Below are 18,163 nucleotides of genomic sequence, written 5' to 3'. Positions count from 1 at the left end.
TAAAGTCACTGCTCCTGTGACAATCATCAAATGATGATGGCTTTTTGCTCTTTTTTTAACAAATCCAGGATGTCTGGCTCAAGGAGTGTGTGAATGTGGCACTTGGGGATGTGGTTTAGGGGTGAACATGGCAGTTCTGGGTTAACAGTTGGACTCAATGATCTTAGAGGTCTTTTCTGAACTTAATGATTCTGTGACTGACACTGGCTCTGAGTTTTGCCTTCTGTACCTGCTCACCCCTGTGCTTACCTGCTGCTCCCATCCTCCCCGCGATGCTTTCAGAAATCCAGTCTATATTATGACCCAATAAAGAGTTTTATCTGCAGGATTAAGATGGCAACAAACCATGGCAGAAGCTGGGAAGAGTTTGCTGGAGGATGAGAACATAATAAACCAGCTTTCTCATTTAACCTGATTTATCACTGTACCCTGAGCCACAAAACTCATGCAAGTCAGCAGGTGCAGCTCAGTTTTCTTGTTTTCTTTGCAACTCTCAGTGTCAAAAAAGAGGCCTCATCAGGTAGCATCCCTAAGTTTGCTGGTGCCCTGTAAAACATTGCATTGTTCTGTTTTCTGACAATCAAAGAAGAGAGGGTGGTTAATAAAGCTAAACTGGTATTTTTCAGTCAAAATGTTGACAGCCATTTTGCAATTGCCATCTTAGCTCTGACATCTTGGGGAACAGCTTAATAATTAACGTTGCAGTGGAGATTGTAGCTGCCTGCCAGTTCTGACTGTGACCAGAACAACACACAAACTCTGTAGGTGTAGCAGAGGTACCTCAGGTGGGCTGGACATGAGGCACTGAAGAGCAGCTGTCATGTTTGATACGGTGCCATCAGATGGAAGAAACTCTAAATGAATCTTAAACAGGATGCATCTATTAGGTTTTCATTATATATGTTCGGCTTGAACAGTTACAGCGACAGTTTGATTGTCTTTTGTTGACATTAAAAAAATTAAGCCAGCAATTAAAAAATGAAATAAACAGAACTAGCGGTGAAAAATTCAGGGATGTTTTTTAATGTGTCTTGGCTGTAGTAGTGGTTAAATAGTGATTAATGGTATGCTGTCAGTCAGGCTGGGAGAATAATTTTGCTCTAAAAAGCTGTGAGACAAAATTTCTTCTTACCCTCAGTTCTGCACTACCTGTTTTGTCACTTAGTCTAATAGCAGAGTAATTAATTCCAAAGACCTATCTTTGAAAAACAAATAGCCTTGGCTTCCTGCTGAAAATGATAGATATCACTCTACAGGGAGGCTAAAAAATAAACAATAGTTTATACATATCACCGAAATTTGGACCTTTTAATTGAGAAGTATCTAAATTCTCCAAGTACTCTCTGATTAGTGATTTCATATATAAAATTAATGGGTAAAAATGGGTGTGATTTGGTACGATTCTTCACTGGTTGTACCAGTCTTTTGGTCAAAAAATACCCCCAAAATTGCAGAGGGTTCTCTGCAGCATTAGCCTTATTGCTAAACTTTTAATAGTAATAAACAGAAAGCAAACTTAACCTCTGTGTTTTATGGCTTAATGTGGTTCCATGGACCAATGTGAAATGCATACTGGTGTCTTGTGGACCACCAGGGAAAGGTGGAACAGCGGGTGGGATCCTTGCTGGTGGGATCCTCGTGGTCCATGGAAAGCTGTTGCTGACAGTGCAGAATTCCCAGTGCAATGCATTTCAGCCAGAATCAGTTTCCCCACATGGCAAAGGGAGAAACCTTCCTGCAACAGCAACAAAATAATTGATGCTGCTGGTTTTTATTACAGCTAAGTCTTAAAACATCCATTTATCCTGTTTGCCTGTCCCATGCGGATTTTAGACAAAGTGACATCTTCTCCATGAGTCTCCTGAGCTCGCTGCTCTCCCTGAGGCAGAGCTCCTTAGTGCTTGTATTTTCCTCAGGATACCTATCTCTTTGCCTGTGTAAGTAGGATACTGAATAAAGTATTCTTTGGTGGGAAATTCAGCAAGTTTATTGTTTCATTTATTGCTGGATTCGGATTTTGAGCAAAGAGTGAAGCAGAGGAGCCTCAACCGAATGCTGAAGGGAAGGATAAGTATTGCACAGTCTGCATTGCTGGCTGAACTACACACTGATTTTTACAGAGGCCTGAGGAACAGGGGACAGGGAGTTATGGACAAGTTGTGCACAAGATTAATGTCATGGGGTTAGAGCTGACAACAACTTGGGTTGTGCTTTCTAAGGCTTTTTTGACTTTGTAACTTTAGCACTCATCTCAGCCCTTTTGCTTATGAAAGAATATCTTTAGAGACCTTCCAGCAACTTTTCTGACATAACTCTTTCTAGTTAAAAAACCTTTCCTATCCAAACTAGATCTGGTCATCCAGTGTATTACAGGAATTTTGCTTCCTGATTTCAACTGCCCCTGGGGTGTGGCTATCCAAATGTTGAAGAAAGGATTTGTGTGTCAAATCAAGAGCCAGGGCACAAGGGAGAAGGAGAACAGGGTGTAATTTCCATGGTTGGAGGCCAGAAGAGGAAAGGCTGTCACCCCTGCCTTGCTCTCAGATAACAATGTACACCAGCTGTTCCATAGCTTCCTGTAAGTGAATTTTCCTTTCTTTCCTCTTAAAGCTGTTCATATTTGACACATACATCTCCTGGATAGGTGGTATTAAGGTAATATCATAGAATCACAGAATAGTTTGTGTTGGAAGGGACCTTTAAAGGTCATCTAGTCATAATATGGCACATGTGTTTCTGTCAGTTGTTTGACTAGCAAGAGATATCATAACTTAGGTGGCTAAAGCCATTTTTGTACCCTGCCAGGTCATCTTGTCACAATTACCATCTAGTGAACCAGGTATTATGTCCCTCCTCAGATTACAGCATCCCAGCTCTTATTACAAATTAATGGCACCAGGACACCAGACTGGATGGGAAAAACTCATTTATCAGGAGTCCAGCTGACAATTTTGAGTGTTTAAAAAGAGACAAAAAAGGGAGAGCAGGGCTTCATATGTGTTAATATCCTCTAAAGTTAAAATTTCCTGCTAAATGTGGTAAACCTAACACATACTGCTGTCAAATTCCATTTCTGGAAGGTATATGAGTAGACTACAGCTTAATGTTTTTCTCAAGGTATGTTTGTTTAAGCTCCATTACAATGTAACTGTAAAGTCTGCTGTCTACATATTTATATATATATATATTTATATATACATTTGTATCCTATGCCCAGATTTAGGTAGTATGTAAGTGAAATTCTGTCATATATTAAGCATTTAAAACTGATCCTAATTTTCAAGTGTCTATTAGAATGCAAAAGGAATCATGACATTTATCTTGCAGACTCATGCTTTTGAGATATAAATGTAAAGAAATTTTACTTGCTGGGTTGGAGTTTCAGCTCATTCTGAATTTATGCTTGTGCAGCCTTTGCTGAGGGAAAGAGCCTTAGCTTATATCTTAGAAGGGATGTGAGATAATGGACTTCTACACTGAGACATTTGTACTTCCAGAAAAGCTTTTACTGACCAAGAGCAACGCCCAGACACTTCTGTGGCTTAGATAAAGTTAATTGGTGAAGAGGCAATCCACATTACATTGCAAGTGGAAATGCAATGTTTTGATAACTTTAGAAACTTCTTTCCTTCCTAAAAATGTCCATTTGAGCATGCTGAGGAAAGTACTGTTATATTGGTACTTAAAATAAATCTCAGAGAAATGTATTAGCAGGCAGGATATGTAATTGTGAATGTTGATTAAATTAGATGGCTGAGATTGTTGGAAGATATGGAAGAGAAATCCATGAATTCTACGTGTATCTCTGTGAGCAACATAAATCTTTACAAAATAATGGTGAAGGGATTAGAGTGTACTGTGAAGTCAGAGTTGAAAAATAATCCTGCAAGCTGCCTCCTTTTTAGTTAATGAAGACATAGGAATTTTTGTAACATATAGAAAATCAGGACTCTGTAATGTGTTGATTATCCTCTCATTAAAGATTATCCTGGACACAGAAATGGAATGCAAGTTAGCTTTATAGGGGAAATATCGACTAGACAGGCTGCTAACACAGAGATTGATTTTATTGTTTAGAAAAGCAGAATATTAGGATACATGAGTGTTTCTTTTTTTAACGAAGATGCTCTGCTGTCAGCAGTGAAATATTACTGCAGGAGAGTTTTCTTTTTATACACAGTGGTAAGAAGTATGGCTTCCTTTCTCGGCACTTCAGCCACAGATGCTATCAGCGAGACCATCTGTGGTGACAGATTTGTGTTATATCACTTAGAAACTAAGCGAAGCTGGTAAAGCCTCCTACTACAGGATATAAGTAGCTCCTGCTAAGGCTGGGATGTATTACTCTTCTGTCTTTCTTCAGGGGGCAGAGGAGTGGGAGGATTGTGTGGATAGAGGCTCACAATAGCTTTCAATCATGTCCTCACCGAGTCTTGAAATGTTGGTGTGGATCTTCTGGGGCAACTTCTGCACCAAGCTCCTTCCTCCGGGTCCTCACTGGGGATAGGCCTGGATTCTTCTTGCTCACTGTGGGTCACTGGCAACCCAAACTGGTCTGTGGGTGTCAAGGGGAACACTAAATCCACCCTCAGTGGAAGTCTTTGTGTAAGTGGTACGGACCTGGCCCTCACATGGCCCATAGCTCCTGCAGAGGAACAACTCTGCAGGAAGGACAATGTCGCCTCAAATTGTCTCCTTAGCATTTCGTTGTCCTAAAGATGGTGACATTTGGGGTCATGGTGGGCTTTTCCTGCCCAGTTGTAATTTTTTTCATCTATTAATCTTTGAAATGTTCTTAATTGGTGTTCTGGGATTTCCCAGGTCAGGTTGGATGGGGCTTGGAGCAACCTGGTCTAGTGGAAGGTGTTCCTGCCCATGGCAGAGGGGTTGGAACAAGAGATCTTTAAGGTCACTTCAACCCAAACCAGTCTGTGATTCCCAGAGGATGACAAGTTTTGGCAAACACTGTTGTTAGCAAGTGACCATAAAAACCATTTAAGAACTGCTGGGACTGAAGCCACTGCACCACACAGGGCAAACTGACCACACCAGGGGCAGATTTCCAGCCATGAGTAGAAAATAAAGGGATGTTGATGGCATGTAGTGTCGCACTTCATTTCTGTGCAGTGAGATGTGGTACAAATAGGTGTTTGGGCAAAACCACTGCAGAAAGATTTGTTGAGCCAAGAGTGGACACCTTCAGTCTTCACATTTGTGACTGTTGAAGGTGTTTGGAGATGTATTAGATTGGAAAGATATTCACATCTCCATAAGCATAAAAGAAACGTGGGTTTAGACTGAGAAACAATTTTTGCTGCTAATAATATTGCAATAACCTTGCTCTACACTCAGAATCAGTGGGGCATACTCAGATACCAAGTGAGCACAATAGAGTTCATCAGTATGAAAGCTCTCCAAGCACCTTGAAATGAGAATTACAGGCTCCTCAGCCTATAGTGTCATTCACTCATTCCTCAAGTCAAATTCTAACAACTAACAACAGAGCTAAAGGAGTTGAGCACCTTTATGGGAGTTGGCATTTCATGATCTCAAGTTCCCCACCTACAAAACAGAAGAGATCATCCATTTGGTCATGTAGAGAAGTGGCCATGACTTCTTTCAGTAACAGAACCCATAAAATAACCAGAAATAAAACTATGGCATTTTACAAAGTCTAAGTGATAACAAACACCTACTTGTCAGTATAAATTTGCAAAATTGTCCTTCCGTTCTTTTTAAAATAAAATCCTGCTGATAGCTTATACTTTAAAGACAGTAAAGAGAATTTCCAACAGATGATCTGAGGAAATTGTTTTTTATCTTTGTCTTTGGAAATGTAGACTTGCTGCATCTCCTCCACAATAATTTTGGGGAGGGAAATCATAGCACAGTATTTCTGGGTACTCTTCCTGCACACGGTGCAGCCACCTAAGATTTTCCAGTCAGTAAGATAAATATTGAAAGAGTCATAAAACGAACAGCTCTTTTTTTGTGAAGTCAAGTATTTCCTGAAGGATAAATAGTCTATCAGTTAAGTCCCTGGTTGGAAGATAGATACAGCTCACATGTGGCAACTTGTCTCCTGTTTATTTTTTCCCTTATCCTTCCTCCATTCTTTCATCCCTCTGAGTGTTTGGATTCTTGTTTTACAATGGCTTAGAGTAATGCACCCAGAATAGCTGGATTGATTGCAGTGGTTTCTGCATGTATGGCATCTCCAGTTGACACATTGCCTCTGGGCAAAATCTCCACTCCTCTTCCTTCTTCCAAAAGTCCCAAGACAAAACTACAGGGTAGGAGTAATAAGAAGAGGTTGGTAAGATCACCCAGTGGTCTAGTGAGAAACATTTGTAGTGAATTATTTTCCCTTTTTGATTCCCCAAAAAGTATTTATTGCTTTTAAAAATGTAGACTGGTTGTCATCCATTTTAAAGCAAAATGGTACCAGCAGCAAAGACTGCAGAATTTAATTTTTGTTATTATTTTTTCTTTTTTACACATTAAAAATATTGTCTACAATGAATGTGCTTTATGAAAAAAGAGAAGAAATTGTGATTGGTTTTGCTTCAGGATCTGGGCATCTTCTAGTCTAAACCCCTGCTCACAGCAAGGCAGGTAGCACAGGCTTCTCAGGAGCTTGTCCAGTCAAAGGCCCTAATGTGGGTGAAATTAAATTTAAATTTAGACAATAGAAAAGGTCCTGCCAAAAAATGCACATGCCACATGTAAAAACAGGAGAAAACCAAATCTTTGACAGAAATTCTGCTCTGTTATGTCCTTGTCATGTCCTTGAAGCCTGAAAATCCACCTACTGGATAACTGGGGTCCGAACCCCGTTGTGCAGCTGAGACATCATGGTTCTTCTGTAAAGAAGAATACTTTATTAACAATATGTTTAAGTTATGTCAGCTGTCAGCCATTCATGAACTTTTATTGACAGCTAAATAGAACCTGAATGATTTGGGCTTTTGGCTGTCATTCAGGGAGGCTTTTGCTTTCAGGTCTGTCTTAACCTGCAAGTATGTAATTTGTTTCATTTGTGGTGCTGCATAGCAAATGAACCTGGGTCTCTAGTGCTCAAAGGCAAATGCAGTAATCATCTGCATGACTTGATTCCTTATTCCAGTAATATGAAAATTGTCAATTATGGATGAATTATGGGTGCTACTGATACCTGTAATTTGGTTTTGCAGTTTTGTAAACACATGCAGCTGCATTTAATTGTATTTTACTAGTCATGTAATTCATTAAGGTGCACCTGCAGTCACCTAAGACACAGATATTAATGAACTGAAACGCTGTATTTCATTGTCTACTATTTATATTGACATTTCTTACGACTGTTTGTTTTTAATCACATATCTGTGTATCTGAGATGTGATATTAAAAAAAATTAAATGATTGTGAAATAAACAGACAGCATAGCTAGCTGCTGTATTTTTAACTTCCTGAAAGTACTTGCTAAATAATTAATTTAAACAATTGCTTTTCCATGCAAAGCCCAAGACTGGAGGAAAGCTGTAGGATTGATTTTTGCAACAGTTATTGTGGGAAAGATGAATCATTAGATAACTGATTCCAAGGATGTGAGCTGCTGAAGCCCTTACTCTGTATTTCCATGCTTGAGTGGTGATGGATGTTCAGCTCTGCCTGAATGCAGTGCCTTTACCTTTCATCTCCCAGTCCAATCTCTTGGAGATGTTATCTTCAGGTTTGAGAACACACTTTTAAAGCAGGCATTTTATTTTGCACAAATATATGTTTAATATGCACAACCTGTTCCTCCTCTTCCACTCCTGGATATTCCTTTCATTTGGATTAAAGCAAAAAACAAGTAGATTTATTAGCCATGTAACCAGTCCTTGGTTCAGTGCATTTTAAAGAAGAGAACACTGAGAATTGGATCACGCAGGTCATATCCCAGATTTCATTTTCCCTTCTTCCAGCATTTCTCATTTAGCCTGCTGTTATGGGGTAAAAAATGGAGTTATGTGCCTTCAGCAGGCCTGGGGTAAACTCTGGCTCTGCAAGGAATTGTCAGAACTTTGCTGCACAGGATAAAGATGGAAAAGGAAGCGATAGAGAGAGGTTCAGTTACTGTCTGCATCCCTGGGAATGTTGCTCTAACGCTCCTGTCCATGTGGGAGCACATGGGGAAGAGTAATGAGCCCATTACCTGCAGGCTGCTTAGGGAAAACAAACCTTTCCATCAGGACAAGAGACATGCTCTGGTCTCCTCTCAGTGTTGGTCTCTGCCAGTTCCAGCTCTGTCTGCTACCCCTTGTCTCTGACAAAGTACCACACTCAGGACCTTCTTCCCATCCTTACTTTCTCCTTGAAGATTGTTTTGTTTTCCTTTTCCCCTCTACCCTGCCTCAAAGGGTTGTTCCCAGTTCATCACACTGTTACACAGATAAAAGAAGCCACCAAAGTTAAATAGCATAATAGCCAAACAAAATCAAGTTATTGAGTCTGAGAAAGATGTAGACTTGCTTACCATAGGTTACAAATGTTGTAGTTCCCATGCCTGAATCAAAAGTATTGTATTTCTTCAGAAAAAAAATCTCTTTTCACTCAAGAACCTGTTGGTTGATTAAGGATCTTTCCTGGAAACAACATTAACTTGTATGTTCCATTTTCAGTGAAATATTTTTTGTCAGGAAAGTTTTCCCAGCTCTAGCCATTAGAATACTCTTCCTGCCTGACAAAAAGTAGTTCCTCTGCCCTGTAATATAGGTCCTGGGACAAAAATAGGGTGAATCCTTTCCATACATCTTGACATTTTTAAGGATGTGTAAAATTTCTGTTGCAGGTTGGGGGGGAAGGGTGTTAGTTCTGTATTTCAGAAGTTTCTGTGATCTGAATGAGTATGATGACATTATGCTTGAAAATGTTTCCTGGCCTTATAAAGAGATTTTGTGATAGATGCTTTTGCAATTCCAATATTTGTCACAAAATGGGCTAATCCCATCGCTCAGATGAGGTACTTTGTGGCTTGGCACCATTTAACAGCACACTGATGGTTATTGTAAGAGCAAGCTAAATATTCTTCAGCCTATCTAGGATATTAAGTTCTACCAAGCATCACACCTCCATTTCTGGAGGTTCTTTACAGACACAGTTTCCAACTTGGAAAATGTCAAGCAAGATGAATTGGAACCTGAATAGCAGGACTTGCATAAGAGGACACAGGCTCCTCAGATAGAAGAGGCAGATATCAGGACAGATGCCTTCAATTAGAAGAAATTAAAGATTCATGTTGTAAATAACTTAAAAAAACAAACAAACAAACCCCAAACAAGAACAAACCACAGGAAAGAATAATTTGATTATGTCTGTCCTGACACATTTGCAAGCACTGACATGTCCAAGGGCAGGAACATTTGCACAGGAACAATCAAAGTACTTGTGTTCTTCTTATGCTGGAGTCTAAAAAACAGAAGAAGAAGCTAATTGCATTTTTCTTCTCTTTCTTTGTTATGCCCATTAAGAACATTGTGAACAACCAAAGCAGAAAGTATAAAAAGAAAGATGAACTGCCATTTTAGGGGAGAGGACTGGGCGATGAGGAAAGGTGGACAGGAATTTGCTGTACATCAGATTGGGGATGGCCTTGTTCACTAGGGAAATACTGGTCAGAAACCTGAGTTAATATGGCAGCTTCCACTGGCTGTTTTATTATTTTCTTCTAGTGATTATTGAAATGAAGTATTAAAGAACAACTGAAATACAGGAAAATGTTAACAGTAGGCTACTTTTTGCAATCACTTTGTTTAAATTGTTCTTTCCAGTGAAGTGTAGAATAGATGAAACATAGTTCCATTAAATTAATGTGTTGGTTGAGGCATTTTAAAGTCCTCTTTCTGGGTAATAACAGGATTTCTAAGGAAAATGTGTTTCCCAGGTCCCACAAGTTGTTTTATATACCGGGCCTTACATTTAAGCCAGCTCCAGTTAGAGTTATTTTCTTCCTTAGACTCAGATAAAATCTGCTCCAAAGTTTGCCTTTCACTGGCCTTTGGAGAAGTTCTTTGTGCTACTGAAATCTTATCCACTTCACTGTGTGAGGAAACAAGATTTAGCCCTCGTCTCAACCTGTATTCTTCATTTGAATTTTCTTTTAAATGAGATACTTTCCAAGCCACATAGGTACCCAGATCAGAGGTAAAACATCTCAGTCATTAAACAGTTCCTTGTCTTCCTGCAAGTCATGCAGTGTTGGGGAATGGCTCAATTAGTTTTGAGTTTGCAAACTGATTGATTTTCTGCTCCTTTTCTCTCTGCCAGGGAATGGACACTAGTTATGACAGCAGCTATCTCTGTAAGAAAATTCCACACACAGAAACAAACTTGAGAAATGAATGGTTTTATGACAAACTCACAAAGTTGTACAGTTGCATTTATTTTGATCATTGATTTGTACACAGTCTGAAGTGTTAGAAGAGAGGAGAGGTGTATGCAACTCTCAGCTGACCAGTAAGTGCCACATCTAATTGATTCTTTTGTGCCAAGTGGAAATTGAGTTTTCTTGGCTCAGAAAATGTGCTTGTTTCTGGAATTTGCTACAATTTAAACCACTTCTGTTTATGCTCATCTTTGTTATTGCTACATAGCATTGCCATTTGTTTTTGCTGTTGATTTCTAAGCACACTGAATTAATGAACTTTAGTTTATAACCTTAATGCATGTTTGTATAACTGGTTCTTGCTACTTTGAACATCCACTCTTATAGCTGATGTCTTTTATTGCTGAACTCCACTCAAACACTTCACTGATGTAGGCTTATCCAGATCATGGAATTGCTCAATACACAATGCAAATAATTCAATGTTTGGTTTCCTGTGATACATATCAAGGACAATTATCCTAAACTGGGTTTGTCTTGAACAAGGACAGAACTATGATTATTTTTGGCATCTATAGAAGTCCAAGGGGTACTAAGATATAATTATTTTTTTTCCTTTTTAAACAATATTGGCAAATTCAGGATGCTACAGGAAATGCCTTTTGCCAACTTTCAACTTCTTGGTCTCCATTGATGATTTTCTGAAAGGCTCTTGGAGCAGAACTCACAGCACAAAGCACACAATGGCTATGTATTAAACACAGTTTTAATCTGAAAATAAACGTGGGATAGTTTGTAGTTTAATTGGTTTGTGGCTTCATCTGTCTGAAGAAAGTAGGAAGAGGGTATATAACCCCCCCTCCATTCTGCAGCTTGGTTAAGCCTCCTCTCCCAGCCAGCATCCCAGGAGAAGGTGGATAGCTCCAAGGGCTGGGTAACACCTTGGATCAGCCTCCCACTCGCTGGGTCCAAAATAGCTGAGCCAGCACCTGCATGAGGGGAGGCAATAATTTAGTCCTGTTACAGGCCAGCAGTAATCACTACCCCTTCCCTCCACGGGGAGTAGGTGACTGTGATTCAGAGATGAGCCTCTGAGTCAGGTGGCCTCCCGGTGCTCTCGTGGGATGTTCACTCCTGGTTTAGGAGCAGTGATGCAGAAGAGTCAATGTTTGACTAAATGTTGCTTCACAGGGCTAGTTGCATCCAGTCTGAGAGGAAGGTATGAGAACCTACCCTGCCTTTTGGTTTGTAGGATCATAGATGGTTTGGGATGGAAGGGACCATAAAGATCATCTCATTTCCAACCCCCTGCCACAGGCAGAGACACTTCCACTCGACCTGTCCAACCTGACCTTGAACATTCCCAGGGATGGGACAACCACAACTTCTCTGGCAAACTGTTCCAGTGCCTCACCACCCTCACAGTAAGGAATTTCTTCCATATATCTAATCTAAATCTACTCTCTGTCAGTTTGAAGTCATTCCTCCTTGTTCTGCCATTACATGCTCTTGTAAATAATCCCTCTCTATCCTCCTGGTAGGATCCCTTCAGGTACTGGAAGACCAAAATTAGGTCACACTGAAGCCTTCTCTTTTCCAGGCTGAACAATTACAGTTCTCTCAGCCTTTCATTCCTTCTAAATCAGTCTTATCCCTTCAGTGGTAAGGAAAAGTTTAAGATCCTGAAGCTGAAAACCATATCCACTCTTTTCAACTGGTTGTTTTGTAAAGAATGTGCTATGATGCATAGGAATGTGATCATAGTAAAGAGTGTACCTGCAGAGATGTCATAAGTGTCTTCTCATGCAGTGCCTGCATTTCAGAAGGCAGCACTACCAAAGATAAAGGAGGAATCTGAAATAGTTGAGGTGGTAGGATATTCTGGCAATGGACTTTCAAAGAAAAGTATATTTTCTCACAAAACTGAAAATGCCCGTCATGAAAATGTCAGTTTAATGCAAATTATGGTGGAAAAGAGAATTGGAAGTTTTCCTTCCTCTGGTGTATTCCTGAAGGATCTCCTGAAGGACTGCAGCGTTGCCATCACTGCCTGTCTGCTGGAGGGAAGGGAACTTGCAAGATTTTTTCCCCAAGGCGGAAATTTCAGCTATGCTTAGGTGGAGCTTGTATCTTTTTTTTTCTTTTTCCCTGGAAACTCTTACTGAGAAGAACAGGAATGATGTTTCTTTATAGTGAGTTTTTTAAGTCACTTTTTTCTCCCCCTCTTTTTTATTCCTCTGCTTTCTGGCCAACTAAGCACCTTGGCCAAATGGGAACAATTCTGGTCAACAACTTTGGTCTGACGGTGTCATGGGTTATTCGTTACTTGCCAGCTTTCCAAATTCTCTTTCCTAGTATAGAGTGACTACTGAGGAACAAGCAGAAGTGTCAGGGTTGTAGTAGTGTAGCAGTACTGCTGTGGGTGAAGAACTTGTTCCTCTGCACGTTGCTTTCTGGTTAGGGTTGTTTCTTGACTCAGCCTTTTTCTGAGATTTTTGAAAAAGAACCGTGACATACTCTTGTTTCTGACCACTTTTGCTCCATGCTTAGCAAACATGCAGGAATAGGATGACACGTTTAGAATTCACCCAAAACCCCAAGAAATTAATTTTCTTTCCTCCTTTACTGGCTGTTACTCACTGACTGTTCCTAGACGTCAGTCCTGTCTCCCTCAAATGAGACGTGATACTGTTTCTTGTAAATATATTACTTGTGAACACTTTATTAGCTAAATGAAAGTGTGATCAAACCCCTTCCTTAGGCAGGAGTGAACAAATGAAAAGAACAGGAGAGATTCAGGTTTTTGCCATGTCTTACAGTAAGTGACTCAGACTGCATAAGGTAACTTTTATTCCATTTTTTGCGCTCATGTCATGACATACTCATGTCTTGTTCTCTCTGTAAGGTGCCTAGGGTACTTGTGAAAAGGCTGTCACAGTGCCAGGGAGAGACAAGTGCTGCCTGAAAGTGACAGTGGAAGTTCTCCTCCGCTCCACCAGTGTTGTTGCCTTCATTTTTTTTAGGAGCCATCCAGAGAATAAAAGCCATACCTCAGCTATTACGGCCATTCAAACAAACCTGACTATAAATATCTCTGCTGGCTCCTAGTATAGTATAGTTTTTCCCTGGAAGTGTTTGTTCAATCAGTATCTCCTGACTGTCCCCAAGCACTGATGAGTCAAGTCTCTGTAGAGGAAGGGCTGTTCTCCAGAGAACACTTTCCCACAGAGCTGGAAATCTTGTGTCTCTTCCCAACTCTCTTAAAGTCTTATGGTGAGAATTATGGTCATACTCCTCTCCTAGTGTCTTAAAAAGAGTGGCTTGCACCTCTGAAATCATCTGATTGTTGATGGAGTAACCAGTGTTGGTTATTGCTGGTACAGGTGTGGGAACTGGTAGTGGTCCTACAGATGGTTGTTTGTAGGACGGTTGTTTTGTGCCAAAAATATTGTGCAGTGTATCCATGCAACCCCCTTGCAGGTTATTTGTTAGATATTTCCAACTTTCCTTAACCAAGAAAATTATTTTTACCCTCTTCTTCTGGTACCTGTGAATGAATCCCGTAGTTCTAATCTTCAAATTCAGGTTGAGCATTAGACTAAAATTCGTGGTAACTATAACTGTTTTCATATAAGATCATTCACTCATAAAAGGTGTGTTTCTGATGGTCTGGAAATAATGTTATAAAACAGAAAGACCTCAAAAACAGCAATGCACCATCACTAGAATTGTGTTATCTGAAAAATACTTGAAGTACCTTTCTGCTGTGCACTGTGTCCAGAATCAAAATGAGGAAAGAAAAATTTTTAAGATAAATTGGTTTGTGAAAAATTTATGTGCACTTTACTAGTGCAGGCAGGATGTAATCTGCTTTGTATTGAATCTGCTTTAAAAAAAAACCACAATGATAATGAGATTTTTTAAAGGCACTTTTAAATTCATGCTGGCAAAAGACAAATAGTCATGACTTTTAATTTCTATAAACTTAACAGCTGGGGACAAAATAAAGCGTTATTAACTTAAGGGGTGTAAGGAAGTTGCTTTTGCTTCAAGGACGAAATAAGTTATTCTATTCTCAGTGTTATTTATCTAAGCTGCCTGTCTGTTCTTTCTGCTGGTACAGCCAGGCCAGTGAATGGTTCTGTTTATGCTGCTTTTACTGTTAGCAGTGAGAGAAGAGGGGCCACAGACATCTCCTAAGATGTGTGTATTCCTCATCCTTGGAAATGCCTGTAAAAACATTGGTTATGAAGGAACTGTGCTTCAGGGGCAAGTTGCTCTGCTCCTAAATGGGATATTCCTTGTATTCAAAATATAAACTGAATTACCAAGTAGCGAGGAGCTCCTTAACCTTATTTTATTGTATGGAAAAATATTATTTGTCTCTTCTATCATGAAAGCCATTAATAATAAAATGTTTATCCTTGTCAAACTGAGTTCTCACACTAATTTTAATTGCATCAAGTACAATTTACAGTTATCAGATGATAAATAACAGTTATTTTTATTTATCACTGTATGTATTGTATACAATCGAGAAGAAATCTGTATGGGTTTATATTTCTTTTTTTCATTATTGTTATAATTTATTGGTAATTCAAAGGCCAACCACAGTATTCTTGTGTGCCTGCTCATTCTTTTGCCTGTTGAATACAATTCCACTTATATTAGTGATTTTTTTTTTTTTTTTTGCTATGAACATCTTTGATTACCACCTGCAGCCTCCTCCTGTATTTTCCTGGATTTCACCATAGAAGTTGCAGAATATATTGTGTTAATATAAACCACAAGTTCATGTTTACATAGCGAGGAGTTTCCCTTGAGTCCCAAGTCTTTACTAACTGATTTGTCATAGAGGTGAAGGGCACAACCTCTGTGTTGAGGAAATCAATAGCAGTTGCCATTTCCATTAAGGAGTCTTGGCTGAAGTTGTTCTGTCTTACATATTACGTTGCTGTCAGTATGTGCTTTCTTTTGCTCATGGCCTGAAGCTAGAAAAGGGGACAGACCGAAGAAAGGTAGGTTTTTCTTTCTCAAATAAGCCTATCCTCTCTGTAGAATTGGGAAGGACTGATCTGAAGATGGCTTGAGCAGAGGGGGAATACAGAAAAACTAGTGTGAGTAAATGTTTTAAAATAACGTACTTATACGTGCTCAGTTAAACCAAAACAGTGAAAGAAGTATAGTCTGACCTTGTGTAGAAAAATGAGCAGGAGTGCCAAAACCCAGAAAGATACATCCTTCTGCAGGGAAGATTTCTTTCTGCACTGTAAGGGTAGAAAACTAATAATACCTCTCAATAGCTGTTGAGTGGCATCTGTTGGCATCCCCAGGCATGTGGAAGAATGACCAGTGTTTGAAACAACTGTAGGCAGAGTAGCAGCAAAGAAGCAAGTTTGAGAGCAAATGTATTGCTGCCATTGTTTAGCTACCAAATTATGGCTTCTTTAAGGCCTCACTGGGGTAAAGGCTCTTTATTTGTACCTGTTGCTGTCTTTTTTCAATACTTCTGATCATCAAGACACATTTTATTACCCTTGAAGTGCAGGAATGTGCACGAGTGCACCAGTGTGATGGTGTCATTACAAAATAAACTTACATCGCTGTAAATTCTAGGGAGAAAGTGGACTTAATCCAACCATAAATGCTCCTGAAGTCAGCATGGAAAATTGCAAAAGACATCTTTTATGATTTTGGATTGGCACTAACCATTTCCTTTAGGCAGGAGTGTCATTTAAAAGAGATTAAACTGCACATGACAAGGATAAACTCCACTTCTCCTCCCAGGGTGCTACTCAGAGCTTACCTGTTTAATAGCAGTGTTAGTACCCTCTCTTCTCACTGGAACATTAACTTGATTAGACCCTGAGGTGGGACTAGAGAGAGGTGCTTGTAGGGGATACACCATCAGCAGTGCTCCTCAGGACTCTGCCAGTACACCAAGGCTGCAGGAGCCCAGTCCAGTCATTCTTGTCTACAGCATCCAACATGCAGTTAATGGCAGGAAAAGATTTGTCTCCCAAGGCAGTGCTAAGTTCACAGCAGCCACAGTGGTGTGGAATTGGGTTTGGGAAAATTCACCAGTTCTGCTTGTGTCACATGGTACTTCTGCCTGGAAGGGCTTCTGTACTATTGTTCAGTCTTACACACTCTGGTGCAATCCAAATACTCTGCCTTTAAACACTGACTATCAGCCTTATGATGCCAGTGCAGAATGCTGCACTCACAGATGGGATAATCTGAGGGAAGATACATTTCTATCAGAATTATTAAAGGAGCATCTGATAGCAGTGTTTCAGTTAAGGCTTATTAAACACTCTCCATTTTATCCTCAACTTTCAGGGATTTATAATTTTGCTATAAAAATTCACTCAACCTTGAAACTTGGCATCTATCGTTTCATTCCACGAGACGTTTTTAAAGACACAAGAGCAGAAATATTCCTGTTCTGGCAATGGCTTAAATGGATATTAACTTTCAATCCTGCTGTACAGCACATTGGAAAGTTGAAAAAGCTGCTAAAAGTTACTGTAAAAAGAAAAGCTTTTTCAGCAATATAGCTTGGATTATCCACTGAAATCTTGGTCTTTTGAATGTGATCAGGTACATTTTGAGGGTCGTTGTCCAGTTTCAGAGACAGCTGCTTTGATGCAGATACCTCTGCACTGTACTTCATGCAGGAGCTGGATCCACATTCTTAGCAGGACCAATGTCCCATGAAGGAAGGGCCTTTACAGATAGGGAGGATGCCCAAGAACAGACTGTCCTAAAAGCTGTGTGAACTGGGCGGGAAGTCCTGTGTTACATGAAAGCCTGGCACTTTTAAAAGGTTGGCAATGGGCACAGTTGCACTGAGATTGTGTGCTCTGGAGAATTACTTGAAAAAAACTTTCTGATGGTTAAGACTTGAAACAAATTCCTTTAGGGTCGTTGTAGGATCTCCATCATCAGACCTCATACTGGACAGACTGAGCAAGGCGTGTGTCAGTAATGTCTCAGGTACAGTCAGTTCTGTCCTAGGGCAGAGGGAGACTGATTCTCTCATGTGTCCTCCAGCCTATTTTTCACTCATTTCTCATCAAAAAATTTGCTATATCCTTTGTCACTAGTGCTGCCTAGTCCTCTCCCCTTTCACCATGTGAGCACTTTACAGGTGTCTTCAGTGGGCCCTTATTTCTTAGCCCAGAGAAAATTGCTTTGATCTCAGTAGAGGTCTCCATTTTCCTGTCCCTTTCCCGTAGCACGTCTGGGCCTGGTGTACCTTCTTGATTTCACTGGCATTTAAACCGCTTGACATCTTTAGCCCTCAAGGATGCTCTGAGCTGTAAAGGCTCCTTGCTGAAACTGCTGTTCTGGAGTTATAGGTGATGCACGATTGGTTGGCTGCTTAGTGCACTAAAGAAATCAAGCAGCGTGTAGCTTCTCCCATTAAAAATTAACACTCTGCAGTAGGCAGTAAAGACCTTCAGCGTTTTGTTGTCAAGGAGCAAATAATGGAAAAACACCACCTTTTTTTGTTGAAGAGTGAAGGGTGCTTCAAATTAAGAGCTGTCTCTTGTTGTATAGCTAATACCTCCTTGAAACTGATGACTGGACAAGGAAATCTGGGAATGTTGGACCATGTGTGTGGTTTGCTTGGATGTTGCTCCACAGTTCATATCCACACTGCTTTTACCTGATGTGGAAAATGCATGTCAGCAACACGTTAAGAGATGGATAAGTACCCGTGTGATTGAAGAGTGCTCTGGATATCCTTTCATATACTTTGTGTACATGCAAAGCTTCACACGGCTGCAGATGGCTAATTTGAAAAGAGGC

The 18,163-nt window shown here is 40.0% G+C and overlaps 1 protein-coding gene and 1 long non-coding RNA gene across 2 annotated transcripts in view; both read left to right on the top strand.

Annotated features, from left to right (window-relative positions):
• TAFA1 (TAFA chemokine like family member 1) overlaps nucleotides 1-18,163 on the top strand; it is a 221,614-nt gene that overhangs the window by 55,853 nt on the left and 147,598 nt on the right. The gene's annotated exons all lie outside the window — the stretch shown is intronic.
• Nucleotides 12,036-13,732, top strand: LOC116792472. Its single transcript, XR_004359137.1, has 3 exons — nucleotides 12,036-12,537; nucleotides 13,107-13,163; nucleotides 13,251-13,732. It is a non-coding gene; the product is annotated as an uncharacterized LOC116792472 (long non-coding RNA).

This window comes from Chiroxiphia lanceolata, chromosome 11, assembly GCF_009829145.1.
Source record: "Chiroxiphia lanceolata isolate bChiLan1 chromosome 11, bChiLan1.pri, whole genome shotgun sequence".
Lineage (NCBI taxonomy): Eukaryota > Metazoa > Chordata > Aves > Passeriformes > Pipridae > Chiroxiphia > Chiroxiphia lanceolata.
Note: the sequence above shows the minus strand (reverse complement) of the source record. Positions and strands in the feature narration are given on the sequence as shown.